The sequence below is a fragment of the Phyllobates terribilis genome, unplaced genomic scaffold (assembly GCF_046119375.1).
Source record: "Phyllobates terribilis strain yellow unplaced genomic scaffold, ASM4611937v1 Scaffold_8__6_contigs__length_399053987, whole genome shotgun sequence".
Lineage (NCBI taxonomy): Eukaryota > Metazoa > Chordata > Amphibia > Anura > Dendrobatidae > Phyllobates > Phyllobates terribilis.
This window is the reverse complement of record NW_027362768.1, coordinates 362,894,023-362,918,819: the sequence shown is the minus strand read 5'-3', so window position 1 is coordinate 362,918,819 and position 24,797 is coordinate 362,894,023. Positions and strand designations below refer to the sequence as shown.

The 24,797-nt window shown below is 43.4% G+C and overlaps 1 protein-coding gene across 4 annotated transcripts in view; it reads right to left on the bottom strand.

Moving 5' to 3' along the window:
- Positions 1-24,797, bottom strand: part of PLXNB1 (plexin B1) — a 152,999-nt gene that overhangs the window by 82,228 nt on the left and 45,974 nt on the right. For 3 of the 4 annotated variants that reach the window (XM_073644781.1, XM_073644784.1, XM_073644783.1), the window contains exon 2: positions 17,894-17,950. The gene's annotated coding sequence lies outside the window, so the exon portion shown is untranslated. Of the gene's footprint in view, positions 1-229; positions 503-17,893; positions 17,951-24,797 lie in introns of all 4 variants that reach the window. The other variant, XM_073644782.1, reaches the window with a different exon arrangement.

The following is a 24,797-nucleotide window of genomic DNA, read 5'->3' as shown; positions in this document are numbered from 1 at the left end:
AATTGGTGACATGTTCAATACTTATTGCACCCGCTGTATCACATGCATGAGATACCCCTTTAAATAATAAAAAAAAGCCCTTGCAGGAACATTTCAAGCAAAACTGATACATTGTTTCCTGTTTCTTTAGTCCTTGCACTATGGATAGCAGAAGGATACATCATACTTGTAGGGTTCCTCTGCTGTCAATTCATTATAAACTTTACGTTGGCCCTTGGGACATATATACCTCGCTCTCGGGCTTTTAATGTAGATTAGCCATCCTGAACCTGATGCTTATCTCAACATATATTCTTCTCAGATGATCCCTTTGGGCTTTCACTGCAACACTTGTAGTGGTGTCCATGAACTCTTATGCCTAAAGTACCAGGGTTTGGTTTCCACTGCTGTTGCTCAACCTTAGAGCTAGTCCTCTGTTTAATGGACAAGCAATGAAGTCATGATGGCTCCTCAGGGGCGGTCCTTTAGCTTTTCCACACTTCTACATGTCCAATCAGCCGAGCTAGGCAAAAAAACACAGGATTTATAAAACTGAAAAATTGCAGAAATGGACCACAACCCCCACTGGAGTAGTAAAACCAGCAATACAAATTAGTCACACAACTTTCCCAGGACCACAAAGTTAAAAAAAAAATTGCTACTGAGGTTTTGCTGCAGTTTTAGTCTCAATTATTTTTGCCTCCGTAGAACGAAAATCAGAGAGAATTAGAAAAACTGGGACAAAGGCAATGTCATGTGCTGAGCAGCCTTCGGTTCGCTTGTTTCCCTTACATTCCGCAAGACCAGCGATGCTAAGAATGAGGAAGATTGACAGTAAATCGGGGAGGGTGGCAGCTTCCTACTCCAAAGGTTGGCAAAACGGCACGTGATCCCAATACCCAAGTGATCGCACACGGGTTTAACCGTGAACTTGATGCAAAGGAAAATGCTGACGTATGACAAATAGACGAGGTGATGGCTGCGGAGACAGGACCGCAGCAACAACTCCTGATCAAATATTCTCAGCATACGGACCAACGGGGACCATTGATGTTCTAGAAGCTTCGGCTCCAGCACCTCTTACTAATGCCGAGGACACAGGGTTATTTCTAAGCAATCATTTGTCCGGTCATCGCTCATATCTGCCATAGCAATTACCAAGATAAAGCGAAATACCGCTGTCATTTGTTAAGTTGTCTGCTGCCAGGTCGCTGCAAGCACAAGGGATCGCAACGGGGCCATTCATTTCAATATCACAATAACTGGTGCGGGGAGAAGAGTGAGAAGGAGACGCAAGTGGTCAGAAAATATAGCTCATTTTATTACTGGGTATCCTTGAAAAATCATTCAACAGATGACCTATGTTGATAAAAATGTTTATAGTGATAATATTTCAAGAAAGAAAAAGTATTAAAATAATAAAAAATAAATAATTATTATTATTAATGAGTTTTAAATTATTATATTATTTTTTTTTATTAATCAGTGCTTTTATTTATTAATGAATATAAAAAATATAAATATATATTTTTAATTAAAAGCTTTGATTAATACATAATAAAATGAATAAATAATACAATTAATAAATAATAATTAAAAAACATTAATAAATACTACAATTCTTCAACGATTAAATGGGAATATTCAATGACCACTAGGGGGAGCCTAGGAGTTTACTGCATACAGTCAATACATTGAAATCTATGATAATATAGTATGCAGAAAGCTCCCTCTAGTGGTGATTACAGGTAGCAACAATTTTATAATTTAGATCTATGCAGGGAAACTAAAGCCCTGCACCTCAATTATTTAGTTAAGATCCAAATAAAGATATATTATAACAATATTGAACTTAAGGAAGATCAGTGGATTTTTTTTCAACTTTAGACAAGTCATACTAGAGCTGAGAAACTAGAAATGGCTTACAAGATCAATGCCCCCATCTATTTGATTATTTGCTGTTTTTTTTTAGCTATGTAGGACTGCATAGAATACCGCCCATTGATTTCAATACAGATTTTGCAACACCTAGTTTCACCACCAGGGGTGCTACACTTTAGCTCCTACAATAACACAGACTCAAAGCAGAAGGACCCCATCAATTTCAAAGTGACTTCTCGAATGTTAACGTGTGACGGATTTATTATATAAGAAGTACACAAGAAAAGGGAATTGCTATTTATGCAATTTTCTAACATTTTGATACAGCCTCATTTTTACATGTACAAGTTCTAACAACTTCCTGAAGACATGCCACCGACATAATTACTATGTTTCTGAGTTGGCGGAGAAATTCCAGTAATATTGAGCTTTTACTAGGCTCTTAGGTGCTGATGGGGTTAATCCCGTGCATTATGCTCCATGAGGCCGGGCTGTACCTTTAATATTCATACTGTTTATGGGAAGGGTGGAAAACCCATATAGAATGAAATGTTTCCTTTAATTACAGAAAGCAATCCTCTGAATTATGTAGGAGTTACACTTATCCCGGGGCGTCGCGGACAGGACGACATTCATCCCTCCCAGAATAATCCACTTATTTTCATACACATTTACTAAGTGTCGCTTTAAGCCGGGAATGTCACTTCCTTTTCTCAAAGAGATTATCCCTTTTTATGGCCCATGACAAAAATTAATATAAGAGGAGTCACAATTGTTTGCGTGAAATTCCATCTTGCCCGTGACATCTGCACGTGGGCCGCCGGGGCTTGTGCGTGGCAAGTACCGCTGCCAGTCGTGGTCTATGCCCCAACAGATGCTTTATTTTCCATAATGCATTCATTCAAGTCTGTCCTAACTTAATGTAGATGGTAAAAACCCAACTGTATGAATGCAATGCAAAAGCGGCAGTAAAGAATGACACCGAGGAAGTCCCCACCACAACAGACTGGACTTGAGCATCATTGTGCAATGCAAATGCATTGTCCAGACCACCCTACACTTAGACTGGTCAGTTATATCATGGGGAACTCCTTTTAATACTCCATTTAGGGTACTAGAACTTAGGGCTAAGCTCACAGATAAATATGGTGCAGAAAATCCGCAAGGTTGCAAAGAAAAAAAAAAAAAAAAACGAAAAAAATCAGATCTCACCCTTTGCAAATCTGCAATGGAAAAATATGAAAACTGCAGAAAATTTGCACCAGAAGCTCCAGAAACATCTGCACTATAAAAAATTATATTATATATACACTGCTCAAAAAAAATAAAGGGAACACTTAAACAACAGAATATAACTCCAAGTAAATCAAACTTCTGTGAAATCAAACTGTCCACTTAGGAAGCAACACTGATTGACAATCAATTTCACATGCTGTTGTGCAAATGGAATAGACAATAGATGGAAATTATTGGCAATTATCAAGACACCCTCAATAAAGGAGTGGTTCTGCCGGTGGGGACCACAGACCACATCTCAGTACCAATGCTTTCTGGCTGATGTTTTGGTCACTTTTGAATGTTGGTTGTGCTTTCACACTCGAGGTAGCATGAGACTGACTCTACAACCCACAGAAGTTGCTCAGGTAGTGCAGCTCATCCAGGATGGCACATCAAAGCGAGCTGTGGCAAGAAGGTTTGCTGTGTCTGTCTGCGTAGTGTCCAGAGGCTGGAGGCGCTACCAGGAGACAGGCCAGTACACCAGGAGACGTGGAGGGGGCCGTAGGAGGGCAACAACCCAGCAGCAGACCGCTACCTCCGCCTTTGTGCAAGGAGGAACAGGAGGAGCACTGCCAGAGCCCTGCAAAATGACCTCCAGCAGACCACAAATGTGCATGTGTCTGTACAAACGGTTAGAAACCGACTCCATGAGGGTGGTATGAGGGCCCGACGTCCACAGATGGGGGTTGTGGTCACAGCCCAACACCGTGCAGGACGCTTGGCACTTGCCACAGAACACCAGGATTGGCAAAGTCGCCACTGGCACCCTGTGCTCTTCACAGATGAAAGCAGGTTCACACTGAGCACATGTGACAGACGTGACAGAGTCTGGAGACGCCGTGGAGAGCGATCTGCTGCCTGCAACATCCTTCAGCATGACCGCTTTGGCAGTGGGTCAGTAATGGTGTGGGGTGGCATTCCTTTGGAGGACCGCACAGCCCTCCATGTGCTCGCCAAAGGTAGCCTGACTGCCATTAGGTACCGAGATGAGATCCTCAGACCCCTTGTGAGACCATATGCTGGTGCGGTTGGCCCTGGGTTCCTCCTAATGCAGGACAATGCCAGACCTCATGTGGCTGGAGTGTGTCAGCAGTTCCTGCAAGATGAAGGCATTGAAGCTATGGACTGGCCCGCCCGTTCCCCAGACCTGAATCCGATTGAGCACATCAGGGACATCATGTCTTGCTCCATCCACCAACGTCTCGTTGCACCACAGACTGTCCAGGAGTTGGCGGCTGCTTTAGTCCAGGTCTGGGAGGAGATCCCACAGGAGACCATCCGCAACCTCATCAGGAGCATGCCCAGGCGTTGTAGGGAGGTCATACAGGCACGTGGAGGCCACACACAATACTGAGCCTCATTTTGACTTGTTTTAAGGACATTACATCAAAGTTGGATCAGCCTGTAGTGTGTTTTTCCACTTTAATTTTGGGGGGGGGGGACTCCAAATCCAGGCCTCCATTGGTTAATAAATGTGATTTCCATTGATGATTTTTGAGTGATTTTGTTGTCAGCACATTCAACTTTGTACAGAACAAAGTATTCAATGAGAATATTTCATTCATTCAGATCTAGGATGTGTTATTTGAGTGTTCCCTTTATTTTTTTGAGCAGTGTATATATATTTTTTATCTGCAATATCAGGCAAAGCCTATGGACAAGGGTGGCGCTGTGTCCAAAATAAAAAGTTTTTAAAGGGAGTTGTATAAGGTAAGGTTGACAAGGAGACTCATTGTGCGGCGTTCGCCAGTCTCTTGGTGCCAGTAATCTCACAGCCTGGGCCTCGCTCGCTTCCAAGCATTGATGAAATGAGTTGGCAGCGCTCGTTTGTCCTTCAAGATCCATTTCAACTCCTCCGTTTTCCATCTCTTAAAAGCTGGTAATTGACAGTTTTCTTTTTTTTTTGCCACTTACTTCTCACACAACCCCTTTAATTCCTATATAGTTTGTATAGAAGGATATATTGGCCCCGTCTTCTGTTGAGCGTCAGCTCGGCTCTGCTGTACGGGAAGGAACGCCGGCTCCGCTGCAGACTGTAATTTTCTATAGCGACAGTAATCACTAACAGAGGGCACCTTCTACATAAAAAGTAAACTGTTCTCTGGAATCACAGTCACCCATAAATATTGGGGCTGAGGCACTTTAGCCGGGAGACAGTAATGCATCTCCGCTCTGCTTGTAAAGACGTCTCATTAGGGAATCGCTGTCTGATGTTTAAACATAAGATTACAAACCGCTGCAAACAAAATCTCTTTGAAAGGCCCTGGCAGCGCCGAGCCCCGAGCCCAACATGTCTGCTCACTCCTCATCTGCCAGGGAAAAGTCATGGAGGAAAACGGAATAAACTGCTGGAGGGATAGACAGCGAAAGCTAGCAATAAACAGGACAGTGGTCGGGTCACTGCAGGGCAGAAGGAAAAGCTTCAAGATGCGAGTGATCATAAAAATAATCTTATTGTCACCGTGTACATACATTACATTACTGATCCTGTACTGATCCTGAGTTACATCCTGTATTATACTCCAGAGCTGCACTCACTATTCTGCTGGTGCAGTCACTGTGTACATACATTACATTACTGATCCTGTACTGATCCTGAGTTACATCCTGTATTATACTCCAGAGCTGCACTCACTATTCTGCTGGTGCAGTCACTATGTACATACATTACTTATCCTGTACTGATCCTGAGTTACACCCTGTATTATACTCCAGAGCTGCACTCACTATTCTGCTGGTGCAGTCACTGTGTACATACATTACATTACTTATCCTGTACTGATCCTAAGTTACATCCTGCATTAAACTCCAGAGCTGCACTCACTATTCTGCTGGTGCAGTCACTGTGTACATACATGACATTACTGATCCTGTACTGATCCTGAGTTATATCCTGCATTATACTTCAGAGCTGCACTCACTCTTCTGCTGGTGCAGTCACTGTGTACATACATTACATTACTGATCCTGAGTTACATCCTGTAATATACTCCAGAGCTGCACTCACTATTCTGCTGGTGCAGTCACTGTGCACATACATTACATTACTGATCCTGAGTTACCTCCTGCATTATACTCCAGAGCGGCACTCACAATTCTGCTGGTGCAGTCACTGTGTACATACATTACATTACTTATCCTGTACTGATCCTGAGTTACATCCTATATTATACTCCAGAGCTGCACTCACTCTTCTGCTGGTGGAGTCACTGTGTACATACATTACATTACTAATCCTGAGTTACATCCTGTATTATACTCCAGAGCTGCACTCACTATTCTGCTGGCGCAGTCACTGTGTACATACATTACATTACTGATCCTGTACTGATCCTGAGTTATATCCTGCATTATACTCCAGAGCTGCACTCACTATTCTGCTGGTGCAGTCACTGTGTACATACATTACATTACTGATCCTGTACTGATCCTGAGTTATATCCTGCATTATACTCCAGAGCGGCACTCACAATTCTGCTGGTGCAGTCACTGTGTACATACATTACATTACTTATCCTGTACTGATCCTGAGTTACATCCTGCATTATACTCCAGAGCTGCACTCACTATTCTGCTGGTGCAGTCACTGTGTACATACATTACATTACTTATCCTGTACTGATCCTGAGTTACATCCTGCATTATACTCCAGAGCTGCACTCACTATTCTGCTGGTGCAGTCACTGTGTACATACATTACATTACTTATCCTGTACTGATCCTGAGTTACATCCTGCATTATACTCCAGAGCTGCACTCACTATTCTGCTGGTGGAGTCACTGTGTACATACATTACATTACTAATCCTGAGTTACATCCTGTATTATACTCCAGGGCTGCACTCACTATTCTGCTGATGCAGTCACTGTGTACATACATTACATTACTGATCCTGTACTGATCCTGAGTTATATCCTGCATTATACTCCAGAGCTGCACTCACAATTCTGCTGGTGCAGTCACTGTGTACATACATTACATTACTGATCCTGTACTGATCTTGAGTTATATCCTGCATTATACTCCAGAGCGGCACTCACTATTCTGCTGGTGCAGTCACTGTGTACATACATTACATTACTTATCCTGAGTTACATCCTGCATTATACTCCAGAGCTGCACTCACTATTCTGCTGGTGCAGTCACTGTGTACATACATTACATTACTGATCCTGTACTGATCCTGAGTTACATCCTATATTATACTCCAGAGCTGCACTCACTATTCTGCTGGTGGAGTCATTGTGTACATACATTACATTACTAATCCTGAGTTACATCCTGTATTATACTCCAGAGCTGCACTCACTATTCTGCTGGTGCAGTCACTGTGCACAAACATTACATTACTGATCCTGAGTTACATCCTGTATTATACTCCAGAGCTGCACTCACTATTCTGCTGGTGCAGTCACTGTGTACGTACATTACATTACTGATCCTGAGTTACATCCTGTATTATACTCCAGAGCTGCACTCACTATTCTGCTGGTGCAGTCACTGTGCACATACATTACATTACTGATCCTGAGTTACATCCTGTATTATACTCCAGAGCTGCACTCACTATTCTGCTGGTGCAGTCACTGTGTACATACATTACATTACTGATCCTGTACTGATCCTGAGTTACATCCTGCATTATACTCCAGAGCTGCACTCACTATTCTGCTGGTGGAGTCACTGTGTACATACATTACATTACTTATCCTGAGTTACATTCTGTATTATACTCCAGAGCTGCACTCACTATTCTGCTGGTGCAGTCACTGTGTACATACATTACATTACTGATCCTGTACTGATCCTGAGTTACATCCTGTATTATACTCCAGAGCTGCACTCACTATTCTGCTGGTGCAGTCACTGTGTACATACATTACATTACTGATCCCGAGTTACATCCTGTATTATACTCCAGAGCTGCACTCACTATTCTGCTGGTGGAGTCACTGTGTACATACATTACATTACTGATCCTGTACTGATCCTGTACTGATCCTGAGTTACCTCGTGTATTATACTCCAGAGCTGCACTCACTATTCTGTTGGTGGAGTCACTGTGTACATACATTACATTACTGATCCTGTACTGATCCTGAGTTACATCCTGTATTATACTCCAGAGCTGCACTCACTATTCTGCTGGTGCAGTCACTGTGTACATACATTACATTACTGATCCTGTACTGATCCTGAGTTACATCCTGTATTATACTCCAGAGCTGCACTCACTATTCTGTTGGTGGAGTCACTGTGTACATACATTACATTACTGATCCTGTACTGATCCTGAGTTACATCCTGTATTATACTCCAGAGCTGCACTCACTATTCTGCTGGTGCAGTCACTGTGTACATACATTACATTACTGATCCTGTACTGATCCTGAGTTGCATCCTGTATTATACTCCAGAGCTGCACTCACTATTCTGCTGGTGGAGTCACTGTGTACATACATTACATTACTGATCCTGTACTGATCCTGAGTTACATCCTGCATTATACTCCAGAGCTGCACTCACTATTCTGCTGGTGCAGTCACTGTGTACATACATTACATTACTGATCCTGTACTGATCCTGAGTTACATCCTGTATTATACTCCAGAGCTGCACTCACTATTCTGCTGGTGCAGTCACTGTGTACATACATTACATTACTGATCCTGAGTTACCTCGTGTATTATACTCCAGAGCTGCACTCACTATTCTGTTGGTGGAGTCACTGTGTACATGCATTACATTGCATATACTGTATAATAAAGGTGTCAGGGATGAGTCTATTGGCAGTCTTGTTGACTGTTGCCAATACCAAGCAGCAGAATAACACAGAACCAGAATTTCCATATAAAGATGATGATGATGATGATGATGATGATGATGATGATGATGATGATGAAGATGATGACGATGGTATATTACATTCAATAAAAGGGGAAGCTATAATTTGCTATCGAGCATTAATAAGATTAAGGCCACGGCCCCACTATCAGTATTTGGTCAGTATATTTTTTCAGGAGTGTCTAAATAACCAAATAAATACTTGTTTTCTCACATACAAATAAAGGCAAAAAAAATGTAGAGATCTAAAAAAGGAAAAAAAAAGTCTTGACGAAACGTTGATATTCCAGAGTCTGATTATGGGAAAATAATATAGAAAACAGACCCCAACATGTGGCGGTGATCACCGCAGCACATCAGACCCCGCTATAGTGACCCCCAGCTGTATGCTGTTAATTCACCTGCTCACGTGCAGGAATTGGAGCTGATCACTTTTTACAAGACACAAACCTCCTACACGTCCACATCTGCTGAGCAGCTGCGCAGGTTCTTGGTCCTTAGAAAACTGCACCAATCGTCATAGAGGAGAGTAAAGTTCCCACAGGAGATCCTACTCTGCCATAAACCTATATATCCAAGTCAGCCAGTCTCAGAGGAGTCCAAGCAAACCATCCCAGACGTTAAGCAAAGCAGGACGACCTCCTATGCTGCAGAGAGAACAGCACTAGAGCTACTAACAGAACCAGAGGTCACCTGCAGCTTCCTATCTGCTGCTCACATGTCCGTTTCTGGTGACAGAAGAGAGCTATGCTGAAGTGTAGAGGAGGGAAATCATGAGGCTATTATTGGAAATCTATGAAATGGTAGCCATTTTAGGGCTGTAGTGGCCTTTAGTTTACCATTTGGCTTGTTATGTCTGATGTGGGGGTCATTGCGGATATTGTTTCTCGGGCAGTGCATCTAGCACTTATCATAGCTATAATATAGGAGCTCTATGATTGCTCCTAGCACAGGGGATGTAACTCAGGATCAGTAATGTAATGTATGTACACAGTGACTGCACCAGCAGAATAGTGAGTGCAGCTCTGGAGTATAATACAGGATGTAACTCAGGATCAGTACAGGATCAGTAATGTAATGTATGTACACAGTGACTGCACCAGCAGAATAGTGAGTGCAGCTCTGGAGTATAATACAGGATGTAACTCAGGATCAGTACAGGATCAGTAATGTAATGTATGTACACAGTGACTGCACCAGCAGAATAGTGAGTGCAGCTCTGGAGTATAATACAGGATGTAACTCAGGATCAATACAGGATCAGTAATGTAATGCATGTACACAGTGACTCCACCAGCAGAATAGTGAGTGCAGCTCTGGTGTATAATACAGGAGGTAACTCAGGATCAGTAATGTAATGTATGTACACAGTGACTGCACTAGCAGAATAGTGAGTGCAGCTCTGGAGTATAATACAGGATGTAACTCAGGATCAGTAATGTAATGTATGTACACAGTGACTGCACTAGCAGAATAGTGAGTGCAGCTCTGGAGTATAATACAGGATGTAACTCAGGATCAGTAATGTAATGTATGTACACAGTGACTGCACCAGCAGAATAGTGAGTGCAGCTCTGGAGTATAATACAGGATGTAACTCAGGATCAGTACAGGATCAGTAATGTAATGTATGTACACAGTGACTGCACCAGCAGAATAGTGAGTGCAGCTCTGGAGTATAATACAGGGTGTAACTCAGGATCAGTACAGGATCAGTAATGTAATGTATGTACACAGTGACTGCACCAGCAGAATAGTGAGTGCAGCTCTGGAGTATAATACAGGGTGTAACTCAGGATCAGTACAGGATCAGTAATGTAATGTATGTACACAGTGACTGCACCAGCAGAATAGTGAGTGCAGCTCTGGAGTATAATACAGGGTGTAACTCAGGATCAGTACAGGATCAGTAATGTAATGTATGTACAAAGTGACTGCACCAGCAGAATGGTGAGTGCAGCTCTGGAGCATAATACAGGATGTAACTCAGGATCAGTAATGTAATGTAAGTACACAGTGACTGCACCAGCAGAATAGTGAGTGAAGCTCTGGAGGATAATACAGGATGTAACTCAAGATCAGTACAGGATCAGTAATGTAATGTATGTACACAGTGACTCCACCAGCAGAATAGTGAGTGCAGCTCTGGAGTATAATAAAGGATGTAACTCAGGATCAGTACATGATCAGTAATGTATGTACACAGTGACTGCACCAGCAGAATAGTGAGTGCAGCTCTGGAGTATAATACAGGATGTAACTCAGGATCAGTAATGTAAAGTATGTACACAGTGACTGCACCAGCAGAATAGTGAGTGCAGCTCTGGAGTATAATACAGGATGTAACTCAGGATCAGTAATGTAATGTATGTACACAGTGACTGCACCAGCAGGATAGTGAGTGCAGTTCTGGAGTATAATACAGGATGTAACTCAGGATCAGCATAGGATAAGTAACGTAATGTATGTACACAGTGACTGCACCAGCAGAATAGTGAGTGCAGCTCTGGAGTATAATACAGGAGGTAACTCAGGATCAGTACAGGATCAGTAATGTAATGTATGTACACAGTGACTGCACCAGCAGAATAGTGAATGCAGCTCTGGAGTATAATACAGGAGGTAACTCAGGATCAGTACAGGATCAGTAATGTAATGTATGTACACAGTGACTGCACCAGCAGAATAGTGAGTGCAGCTCTGGTGTATAATACAGGATGTAACTCAGGATTAGTACTGTAATGTATGTACACAGTGACTGCACCAGCAGAATAGTGAGTGCAGCTCTGGAGTATAATACATGATGTAACTCAGGATCAGTAATGTAATGTATGTACACAGTGACTGCACCAGCAGGATAGTGAGTGCAGCTCTGGAGTATAATACAGGATGTAACTCAGGATCAGTATAGGATAAGTAACGTAATGTATGTACACAGTGACTGCACCAGCAGAATAGTGAGTGCAGCTCTGGAGTATAATACAGGAGGTAACTCAGGATCAGTACAGGATCAGTAATGTAATGTATGTACACAGTGACTGCACCAGCAGAATAGTGAGTGCAGCTCTGGAGTATAATATAGGATGTAACTCAGGATCAGTACAGGATCAGTAATGTAATGTATGTACACAGTGACTGCACCAGCAGAATAGTGAGTGCAGCTCCGGAGTATAATACAGGATGTAACTCAGGATCAGTAATGTAATGTATGTACACAGTGACTGCACCAGCAGAATAGTGAGTGCAGCTCTGAAGTATAATACAGGATGTAACTCAGGATCAGTACAGGATCAGTAATGTAATGTATGTACACAGTGACTGCACCAGCAGAATAGTGAGTGCAGCTCTGGAGTATAATACAGGATGTAACTCAGGATCAGTACAGGATCAGTAATGTAATGTATGTACAGTGATTGCACCAGCAGAATAGTAAGTGCAGCTCTGGAGTATAATACAGGAGGTAACTCAGGATCAGTACAGGATCAGTAATGTAATGTATGTACACAGTGACTGCACCAGCAGAATAGTGAGTGCAGCTCTGGAGTATAATACAGGATGTAACTCGGGATCAGAGCAGGTTAAGTATTGTTACTTTATATACAATAAATCTACATGTAAAATCATAGAATAACTTTTCTAAGGATGTGTCCATATTTGAAGAAGCTTCTTACATTGTAGTTACATTTCACTTTACATAAAGTCACCAGCTTCTACACCCGATTGTGTTAATGACACAGCCATACATGTAGGCAAGAAAAGCAGCATCCATTTACCTTTGTCATCGCTCGTCTCTAGGAAACAACACTAAACATTAATCCCCCCTCAAGACTATGTAACCCTTTAAAAACATAAACCCGCAAATCCCTTTATGAGCGCTGCTCGAGCAGAGAGAAATCTTGATCTGAAGTTGTGTCTGGAAGACCATTGGTGCTACGTAGGAGTCCATCTTCTCAGATTCATCCTCTGGCTGATTGACAGGTCGTGTTGCTCTGGTAGATGGATTTCTCTATGCGGAGCAGAGCTTTGGGGTCACAAATGGATCGGCCGGCTTATCTTTTAAAGGGCTACACAATCATATTAATGGTTTGAGGGATCTAAAAGTTCCCTTTAACCAGACAGAATATGTTTTTTATTATAGCAAATGTTGAAATAGGTCTACTAGGGCTCATAGACATTGGATCTAAAGGAAACTCCGCAGGATCCACTGGTGAGAACAGAGCAAAGGGTGCAGAGATGGGAACGTCATAGTCCTGGGCTCATCCAGAATAAGCAATATCTGACAAGATTATATTACTCTATGACGTAATACACTGCTCAAAAAAATAAAGGGAACACTTAAACAACAGAATATAACTCCAAGTAAATCAAACTTCTGTGAAATGAAGCTGTCCACTTAGGAAGCGACACTGATTGACAATCAATTTCACATGCTGTTGTGCCAATGGAATAGACAATAGATGGAAATTATTGGCAATTATCAAGACACCCTCAATAAAGGAGTGGTTCTGCAGGTGGGGACCACAGACCACATCTCAGTACCAATGCTTTCTGGCTGATGTTTTGGTCACTTTTGAATGTTGGTTGTGCTTTCACACTCGTGGTAGCATGAGACGGACTCTACAACCCACAGAAGTTGCTCAGGTAGTGCAGCTCATCCAGGATGGCACATCAATGCGAGCTGTGGCAAGAAGGTTTGCTGTGTCTGTCAGCGTAGTGTCCAGAGGCTGGAGGCGCTACCAGGAGACAAGCCAGTACACCAGGAGACGTGGAGGGGGCCGTAGGAGGGCAACAACCCAGCAGTAGGACCGCCACCTCCGCCTTTGTGCAAGGAGAAACAGGAGGAGCACTGCCAGAGCCCTGCAAAATGACCTCCAGCAGGCCACAAATGTGCATGTGTCTGCACAAACGGTTAGAAACCAACTTCATGAGGGTGGTATGAGGGACTGACGTCCACAGATCGGGGTTGTGCTCACAGCCCAACACCGTGCAGGACGCTTGGCACTTGCCACAGAACACCAGGATTGGCAAAGTGGCCACTGGCGCCCTGTGCTCTTCACAGATGAGAGCAGGTTCACACTGAGCACATGTGACAGAAGTGACAGAGTCTGGAGACGCCGTGGAGAGCGATCTGCTGCCTGCAACATCCTTCAGCATGACCGGTTTGGCAGTGGGTCAGTAATGGTGTGGATTGGCATTTCTTTGGAGGGCCGCACAGCCCTCCATGTGCTCGCCAGAGGTAGCCTGACTGCCATTAGGTACCGAGATGAGATCCTCAGACCCCTTGTGAGACCATATGCTGGTGCGGTTGACCCTGGGTTTCTCCTAATGCAGGACAATGCCAGACCTCATGTGGCTGGAGTGTGCCAGCAGTTCCTGCAAGATGAAGGCATTGAAGCTATGAACTGGCCCGCCCGTTCCCCAGACCTGAATCCGATTGAGCACATCTGGGACATCATGTCTCGCTCCATCCACCAACGTCATGTTGCACCACAGACTGTCCAGGAGTTGGCGGATGCTTTAGTCCAGGTCTGGGAGGAGATCCCACAGGAGACCATCCGCAACCTCATCAGGAGCATGCCCAGGCGTTGTAGGGAGGTCATACAGGCACGTGGAGGCCACACACAATACTGAGCCTCATTTTGACTTGTTTTAAGGACATTACATCAATGTTGGATCAGCCTGTAGTGTGTTTTTCCACTTTAATTTTGGGGGTGACTCCAAATCCAGGCCTCCATTGGTTAATAAATTTGATTTCCATTCATGATTTTTGTGTGATTTTGTTGTCAGCACATTCAACTTTGTACAGAACAAAATATTCAATGAGAATATTTCATTCATTCAGATCTAGGATGTGTTATTTGAGTGTTCCCTTTATTTTTTTGAGCAGTGTATATAAAGTTTAGAATTTCCCTGGAAACTTCAGCAAAGTTCTGGTGGAGGGAGGGGGCGCTTTTACTTTAAGTTGCTTTGAAAAAAAAAATTGTCCCTTAATTCTCATTCTCTGGCGCTGAATAGGCCGCTGTTAAGATGTAATCCTCTCTCTTGTGTAGAAGTCAAAGGTTTTGGAGACTGGAAAGCAACCAGGCGTGAAGACTTCTCCATTGAAAGTCTTGGTTTCCCTGAGTGCAGGAATGTGACAAGTTGTGCTGTGCGGATGAGGTGTAAAGAGGCTCCAGGAGCCCAGCTGAGAGGTTTATAGGAAAACGGATGGAGAGATGGGATAAATAATATCTTGTGATCCCAGGATAACACTGCGGCTGAATGCTGCGACACACTGCACCAAAACCTCTGCTCACATAATAAAAAAAATATCTCCAGGACATTAGAAAGCATTAAAATTGTATTAAAAGTAAATCACGGAAGGGGTTGGTCCATATTAAAGCATATAAACCCTATACAAAAGTTCAGAACCACCATAAACAGCACCACCGAGAATTTCAGAATCGTCTATGAATATGAATGACAGCCATGTAGTACCTCAATTCTCCTGTAGTGGCCACTGTAGGAGAAAACTGTACCTGCATGCAGCTTTCACTGGCGATCACCTCTGATCGTGAGGTTTTCAGCTTCTGGATCTGCAGCAATTAGGTGATCACTAGTGTGGACTCACTTAGAGAAGGGGTTTTGCAGATGCCGTCCCTTTTTTTTAGCAAGTAATGGTCCCAAAGAAATTGTCAGCTCTATTCCCATACACAGCAGTGAAAAGGAGCAGAAGAATACTTGGCCAGACAATCCACCCAGAAGGAATTACCTTGCCCAAGTGTTATATTCCAGATATGAAGACCAAAAAAATCTATGGGGATCCAGCAGATGAGCTGTGGAGGACTGAGTACCGCCATGTATATGAATGAGGCACATGTAATACCACATTTATCCTGTAGCGGCCACTGTAGGAGACAGCAGTGCCCAGATTCAGTTTTCACTGGCGATCACAGCTGATCATGTGGTTTTCAGCTTCTAGACCTTCAGCAATCAGGTGATCACTACCATGCCCTCACTTAGAGAAGGGGTTTTGTAGATGCTGGCCCTTCTTTAGCAAGTAATGGCCCCAGAGAGCTTGTTAGGTCCATTCCCCCACAGAGAAGTGAAGAGGAGCAGAATACTCCTAATCTGTCCAAAAAGTATCATATTCCAGATTGTGCAATCCAAGAAATCTACGGGGATCCAGCAGATGAACTGTGGAGGACTGAGCACCACCATGTATTTGAAAGATGCACATGCAATACCACATTTATCCTGTAGTGGCCACTGTGCTCAGATGTAGCTTTCACTGGCGATCACAGCTGATCATGGGGGATTCTCATCTGCTGGGCCTACAGCAATCATCTCATCACTAGCATGAAGGTGTCCAGCACATGAGTCCCATTAACCCTAAATATTACTATCCCAATTCTTGGGGGAGGCCAACATGAATTCAGTTTCTATAGAAAATTCCCCCAAATAGTCATACATATGAAATTAGAAAAAGCTGACAACTTTTTTTTTCCCCAAAAAAGCAACTTCTAATATTGCTATATTTAAGAATATGGTATTGAGCTGCAATACCGAACACAGCCTATGGCCAAGGGTGGGGCTGCTGCAGCATTTTATTTTATTTTTTTACATTATAGTAAGAGCACAGTCAGAGTTTGTATGAAACCCGGGAGCGGCTCTTCTGACAGTCAAATTAATGTGCTAATAGGGGTTTCAAGATTTCTAAAGGAAGAATCCAAAAATAAGAGAAAAAGGTATTATCCATGAGTCTCTATATAGCGCAATCACGCGATACAATGGGCAGTACGGCTTTGTGTCTGCAGGAGTGGGGAATGAATGAAGAACAAGGGGGATTAAATGAAGGAAAATTACAGATGGGGAGTAATGGAGATGTAATTTACAGCAGATATTATAATGGAGCGATACAATGTATCAGGTGTCAGAAATGCTTTCTCCAGCAGGAGTCTCATTCATTGCACGAGTAGCAATTCCATAATATATTATTTAGTCTCTGTTCACACTGATTTATGAAGAGCCGCAACGTATAAGCTTGTAGGACCAAGAAAAAGTCAAAACCACTCTGTGGTCTTACCTTTCCCCACTCCATCCAGATTCCAAAATCACGATTGACAATTTAGCCAGCAACCTCGTCGCCGCCTGAGGCCCAGGAAAAAAATTGCCCTCACTATAATGACTAATATAAAGTAAAGCGGTTCTCCATTTTTGGTTACAATCAATCAAAATGCATTTTTTGCACTGTTTGGCTTTTACAGGTTTTTCTAATTGCCTGTACATTCACCTTTGATGTGGTCATAAATCAGCAGAATACAGATAAAACGAGTTACAAACTCCCGGCTAGACCATCACAGTGGGCTCACTGATGGATTCTCGGTTAACTCATTCTGCAGCCAGCAATAGGCAGTGGAACACAGAGGATTTAGAAGGGAAGCGGTGCAACATTTTTAATGAAAACCAATTGCAAAAAAAGATTTTGATGGACATAGGATGACATCGATAGATTACAAAGTTACCTCTATTTACCCGTACTAACCATTTACCCAATTACTGCCCCCTATGGTCTCTATTACGTAATTGCATAAATTATTATTTTTTAGACCCAATAACATGCATATCAGTAAGAAAAAAAAAAAGCTTTTCCCAAAAGGTGGACAACCCCTTTAATTGAGTCAAGGACTGGCAAGGAGAGCGCCTCCCACGGGGCGGAGGTGGCTTTGGTCGCAGTAGAGGGTGGTTCCAGGAGTTTAGTTAAAGATGTGCCCTGCAAGGAGAGGACTCACTATAAGGCAGGGGCAGTTTGGCTAGTGGTTGGAGCATTTGACTACAAGAACTTGCATCGACCAGTGGGAAATATTTCATAAAGTCAGAATTCAGTGCCCCCCCCCCTTTTTTTACCCCAAATTAGCAAGAGGCACTCACCATTTGTCCTTTGTGAAGTGTCTGAAATCCGGCCTTCCCTGCTGGTAGTCCGCCGAGCTGTATTAAAAAGAAGGAAAAAAAAAATTTCGGGTGAAATACCATATTAAAAAGGGACTTTATTTTTAAAGTACATCTACATTTGCTGTACAGAATATTATCTATCATTTCCTGTTATCAGCCATTGCAGGCTGGCAAGCAACCAACTGTACTGTTCCTTTAACATGAACTTTCTTTTAGAAATAGCGCCCCTACTGCCCACAGGTCGTGTCTGGTATTGCAGTATTTACGTTAAGATGCAATACCGCACAAAGCCTACTGAGAAGGGGGGGGGGGCACTGTTTCTGGATAGAAGGCAAATTTGTATTTTAATGGCATACAACTTCTTAAATCAGAATCTGACCATTGGTTGAGTGATTGTCACCGGTCAGCTGGTGGATTATACCCAGTAATTCCATCTAATCTCAAAAGTAAAAGAAATAAGACTAGTCTATTATAATGCGCACCTTATTAATAAAGCCTGATCCAAGGAACCTACTAATATCAACCATATAACAAGATTATCCTTTTTTCCTGATCCTCTATAGGACACAGTGGGCTTTGTATGGCCGCCTCTGATCTGACCCTATTTAGACAAGTTTCTAGTTTGGGATTAAGTCTTAAAATCTGATCAACTATGCAGACGTCAAAGACCAAGAATCAACAATAGTCATAAAGTATCTCTGTAAATTTACATATTATGGGATTATATTCTAAGCAGTTGCCTTATATAATAATATTTTAAGAGATTATTCAATTTGCAGAAGACAACATTCATATAAATGATACGCTGTAGGTGGGTGGGGTGAAGAGGACCCCCATTACAGATTTTACAGAGGGGCAAATATCAGGTAGAAGTAATGTAATCTGAGCTGCAGTACCCAAGAATGACCACTATTCAGTGCACGGAGCTGTGCTGTTCTCTCTCTCACAGCCATAGACTTCAGCTTCATCTCCCTCCTACCCCCACTGACATTTTGCTTTGCTTGATGGGAATAGGATGACACTCCCCCCCCCCCCCCCCACCTTATAAGATATATTACATAGTTACCTCTATTTACCTGTACTAACCATTTACCTAATTGCTGCCCCCTATGGTCTCCATTAGGTAATTACACAGGATGAGAATAATAGGTTGGAGCCAAGTCGCTCATCGCATGTAACAGCCGCCATCACGTGGATAATTTATTGGGTTGGTTTGAGGGCTAATGGTTGCCAATAAGGGGTAGCGCGGCGTGACAGGCTCATTTCGCAGAGCGAAGACAACTACATTCCAAGCTCGTTAGTAATGTCTGCACATAACGAAGCTCGACGGTGAGAAGCATCAGGGAAGCCCAGTTTCCTAAACGTTTCAGTTCTTGTGTGCCAACTTCAGCCAGAGAGGCTATCGTACATCTGGCACAACGTTTAGGGACGGGGCTTATTATTTCCAGCGAAAACAAGGTGATTTTATAGAATGTGGATTTATATTGTATACTGATGGATCTGGCAGATCCCAGACCCCATATTTTAACAGTCATTGTATCCCCAGGTAGGACAGAAGTGGCACCTATGAAACTATTTTGCCCAAGCCGGGAGACCCCTACTATGTCAGACCCTCATCTATTAGTAAGAGCAGCTATTAAGAACATCCCTTACACATCCATGCATTATGCAGGCAAATTTAAGAACCCTGTAATACTTTATTTCTCCTGCGGAGGCGCTGCAGGAAAACTGAACACTTGCTGCAAAGTTCCTCTGCAGATCTGTGCTGATCGCTGGGGATCCCAGAAATGAAAAACTCTGTAAATCGGCTCATTTTTTAGTGCGTCACTTGAATCAAAAGGGATTATTCACATAAAACTGCACAATCTTAAAGGGACAGTGCAGAAAAAAAAAGTAACCTAAGGCTGAATTCAGAGGTCTACAAAACAAGGTCACTTTAGGACTAATTTTAACGCAACAGCCAACAAAAAGGTTGGCGCTTAGCAAAACCCATCCAAAAGTAAGCGAATGGAGCATGGAAAAGCTGGAGGACGCGGCTGTAATGTAGCACTTATCTATAGGCGCTGGATTATCAGATATCGGATTAAAATATTTTTGAGGAAGAAGACTTCTTTAAAGGGGTTAATGTGCACCCCGCAGATTTCTATCGGAGGCATTTGGGGTCTTTTCTCTTCTGGAATTGGCTCATTAAGTGCGAGAACGTCAGATCGGCTTATTCTGTAATCAGCGCGATGAGCACTTTATCAAATCGCCACATCTGTAAAGAGAAGTGAGAATCATTACGGAGGCAGCCGGGGGACGGGCGACTGCCCAGCCGCTAATAAATGGTAATTTCATTATGTTATAAGCCAGGTTCAATTATAAAATGGACAGTGCGAGCCAAGGGACGCCGTGTCGCGCATAAAAGCGGTGATTTACAGTGTGAACGATGTCAAGGAGCTTCTGACGGGACAAGGTCAGAGGATAATTTAATAAGTGCATGCCACAGGTGGAAAGATCTATACTGAGAAGATCGATGTCTCAGACCCCCGGTCTGCACAGTACAAGACCTCCGGGGAGGCTGTAAATTGCTGAGCATAATCCTATCCATGTCACCAGGATAATCGGCGGCAGAGTAATGGTTCAGTTATGGGGGTACCGTAATGTACTGATGGGTGGGGCGCTGCGGGTGATCAACACTACAACCACAGCATCCTTATAAAATTGTTAAAAGGATTAGAGCGGCACAAGACCTAGAAATTAATAATGACATTAAACAAGAAATATTCGTCCTGTTCGTTAGTCTGCAGTGTTTTCTGCCTGATCCAGGATCAGCCAGTCTTGCAGAGAATAAAGGGGTCCATCTTCCGCTGATCGGTCCTTTTTAGGGTTTGGTGATCGGCTAAGAGGTGGGACTTAAAGGGGTTATCCAGGACTATTTATTCCTACAATGGGCTTAAAAACTAACAGGCAGATCGCTGCTAGCTACCTCCCTATGGTGCCCAAGACGATCTCTTCGTCGGCATAGACCGCTTCTGCGGCTTCCGGTGATGTCACATCGACAGAGCAGCGGCTTCTCTCCTGCTCTTTTGACAGGGCGTGACTGCCGATGTCATACTGACTGACAGCTGGCTCCCTGCTGCCTAACTGTAGGGAGACAACTGTCAATCAGCATGATGTCAGCAGAGCAATCAGGAAGAGGAAGAGCTGCTCTGTTGACAGGGTGTGACTGACGATGTCATACTGACTGACAGCTGGCTCCCCGCTGCCTAACTGTAGGGAGACAACTGTCAATCAGCATGATGTCAGCAGAGCAATCAGGAAGAGGAAGAGCTGCTCTGTTGACAGGGTGTGACTGACGATGTCATACTGACTGACAGCTGGCTCCCCGCTGCCTAACTGTAGGGAGACAACTGTCAATCAGCATGATGTCAGCAGAGCAATCAGGAAGAGGAAGAGCTGCTCTGTTGACAGGGTGTGACTGACGATGTCATACTGACTGACAGCTGGCTCCCCGCTGCCTAACTGTAGGGAGACAACTGTCAATCAGCATGATGTCAGCAGAGCAATCAGGAAGAGGAAGAGCTGCTCTGTTGACAGGGTGTGACTGACGATGTCATACTGACTGACAGCTGGCTCCCCGCTGCCTAACTGTAGGGAGACAACTGTCAATCAGAATGATGTCAGCAGAGCAACCAGGTAGAGGAAGAGCTGCTCTGTTGACAGGGTGTGACTGACGATGTCATACTGATTGACAACCAGTTCCCCGCTTCCTAACTGTAGGGAGACAACTGTCAATCAGCATGATGTCAGCAGAGCCGCCAGGAAGAGGAAGAGCTGCTCTGTTGACAGGGCGTGACTGGTGACTGCCAATGTCATACTGATTTACAGCCGGCCCCCCGCTTCCTAACTGCCAGGAGCCGGTTGAAAATCATGATGTCAGCAGAGCAGCCAGAAAGAAGAAGAGCTGCTCTGTTGATGTTGAGCAGCTAAAATCACCAGCAGGAGCACTTAATGACTGATCTGTGCTGGCACCGGGTAGAACAGGCAGGTAGCTAGCAACTACCTGCCTGTTCGTTTTTAGGTCCACAATAAAAAATAAAAAAATTGTCCTGGATAACCCCCCTGTAATGATTTTAGTTTGTATAACTGCAGAAACAAAAGGGGAGAGGCTCCTGCTTTCAGCTAGTTGTTTCACAGCCACAAACAATAGAGCAAAGAGGAGTGGGGCTGATCTTCTCTTATTAGAATTATATATATATATATATATATATATATATATATATATATATATATATATATATATATATATATAAAATCATGGGAGAACTAACCACAGATCTTCTGTGTGTTGTGTAAATCCTTCTGTCTCTTCATGTGATCGCAGACGGACTGGATAATGAGAGATCAGGGCTCTGTCAGGGCCATATCACTTATGCAAGCAACAGCCACAGAAGATTTGTGGTCAGTTCTCTAAGATGTTTGGAACAACCTCCTGCCGAGTTCCTTCAAAAACTGCATGCAAGAGACCGAGAAGAAGTGATGAAGGCAAAGGGTGGTCACACTTGCAGCATGTTTTCTACACCTGCCTAAAACTTTTACACAGTACTGTATATAAATATTTATATTAAGAAAAGTTCAGTTTTAGCAATGACTGTTGTATAGCTGTGGTATAACGGTGCTATGGGGTAGTATGGCAGTAACTATTGTAGTGGGGCTGTGATTGGCACTGCATGTAAGTGTCATGAGGGCACTGGGGCAAGAACTGTTGCGTGAGAGCAGTGGCTTTACAATTATGGGGCACTGTGGTGAAACTTATGGGAGAATGATGGCTGTCACCATTAAAGGGCACGGTCTTGTGAGTATCCAGTGCATTCATCCCAACTGTCTCAAATTTGTCAGGAGTGTCTTGATTTTTTGGGAAAACAGTCCCATAAAATTCATGGCGTCCCATACAAGAAACGAGGCAGGGTGTACACAATCTACATCCACAACTGGGCGTATCTGTGCCCAGCGCGTCCCTTCAGTCGACCCCGTAGACGGCGTTATCCCATACGCTGTGAACTCGTCTTTCGCATTCCGATGAAAAGTTTATTTTCTCTGTTCTTCGCTGCTGGAGGTTTAATTTCGTCCAAGAGAATGAACTTCGCCGAGGACAAAAATAAATTCACAGGGAGGGGTGTGAAATGGACCGCAGCCAATCCGCCACAGCCTCCGACGGCTTCAGACACCCTTGTTCAGTGTGGTACGCGATACCTTCTTGGCTTTCTAGGCAAACCCAGAATGGAGGAGTCTCTGCCCAAAATCTTTACACTTTTCTTGTTAACCATTTATGTGCCAGGCAGTGTCAAACTATGGTTCACCAGACCCAGAGGAAAGAGGACTCATCCTACAGCTATAAGGGGCAGGTCTACCTCCACGTCATCATCATCATCAGATGTCACTTTTTCTGGTAGGTGTCCCACTTTTCCAGTAGCCTACCAAAGTTGGCAAAGTATACTTTTTCTTCATGTCAAATTTGAGGCCAATTATTGTTCCACAACTTGGACCTACTGGAGGAACCTCTAATGCCAAGTTGGGCCAGACCGACCCTGGTGCCGCAAGCTCACTAGTGTTCCCAGGAAAGCTCAGTGACAATTCATCTGATTGACCTCGCAGACCCCATAGTTGTCACTTAGTTTTACAAACATCTCAGTAGAAAATCTTCATAGTTATGCAAATTCTTCCACATCAGCGAGTCCATGCGGATACTATGGGGTCCCTGTAATTCAACTGGGTCATAAGAACTAGTGCTCTTAAAATTTAGAGTCTGGGGCGAACAAACACAGACTCCCGAAATAGTTGGAAAATCTCCAGGGCAACACTGAAACCTTCCAGAAAGTAGCTCTTTCTGAAGATTTCTAGTGCTGGACTCCGAGGTGCTCCGTTATTAGAAGCCCCGGGATCCAAACAAATATTTATGGGGCATGTAAGAGATTTAAAGGCTTAGAGGGGTAAGTAGCAGAGAAGCAAAGGGTGAAGGAGAGTGGGAGAAGTGTTTAAGTGTGAAAACATGGGAGAAAAAAAAGACACAGACAAATAATTGCAAAAATATCTAATTTTATTAAACAAATACAGTACAGACCAAAAGTTTGGACACACCTTCTCATTTAAAGATTTTTCTGTATTTTCATGACTATGAAAATTGTACATTCACACTGAAAGCATCAAAACTATGAATTAACACATGTGGAATTATATAGTTAACAAAAAAGTGTGAAACAACTGAAAATATGTCTTATATTCTAGGTTCTTCAAAGTAGCCACCTTTCGCTTTGATGACTGCTTTGCACACTCTTGGCATTCTCTTGATGAGCTTCAAGAGGTAGTCACCGGAAATGGTCTTCCAACAATCTTGAAGGAGTTCCTGGAGATGCTTAGCACTTGTTGGCCCTTTTGCCTTCACTCTGCGGTCCAGCTCACCCCAAACCATCTCGATTGGGTTCAGGTCTGGTGACTGTGGAGGCCAGGTCATCTGGCGTAGCACCCCATCACTCTACTTCTTAGTCAAATAGCCCTTACACAGCCTGGAGGTGTGTTTGGGGTCATTGTCCTGTTGAAAAATAAATGATGGTCCAACTAAATGCAAACCGGATGGAATAGCATGCCACTGCAAGATGCTGTGGTAGCCATGCTGGCTCAGTATGCCTTCAATTTTGAATAAATCCCCAACAATGTCACCAGCAAAGCACCCTCACACCATCACACCTCCTCCTCCATGCTTCACGGTGGGAACCAGGCATGTAGAGTCCATCCGTTCACCTTTTCTGCGTCGCACAAAGACACGGTGGTTGGAACCAAAGATCTAAAATTTGGACTCATCAGACCAAAGCACAGATTTCCACTGGTCTAATGTCCATTCCTT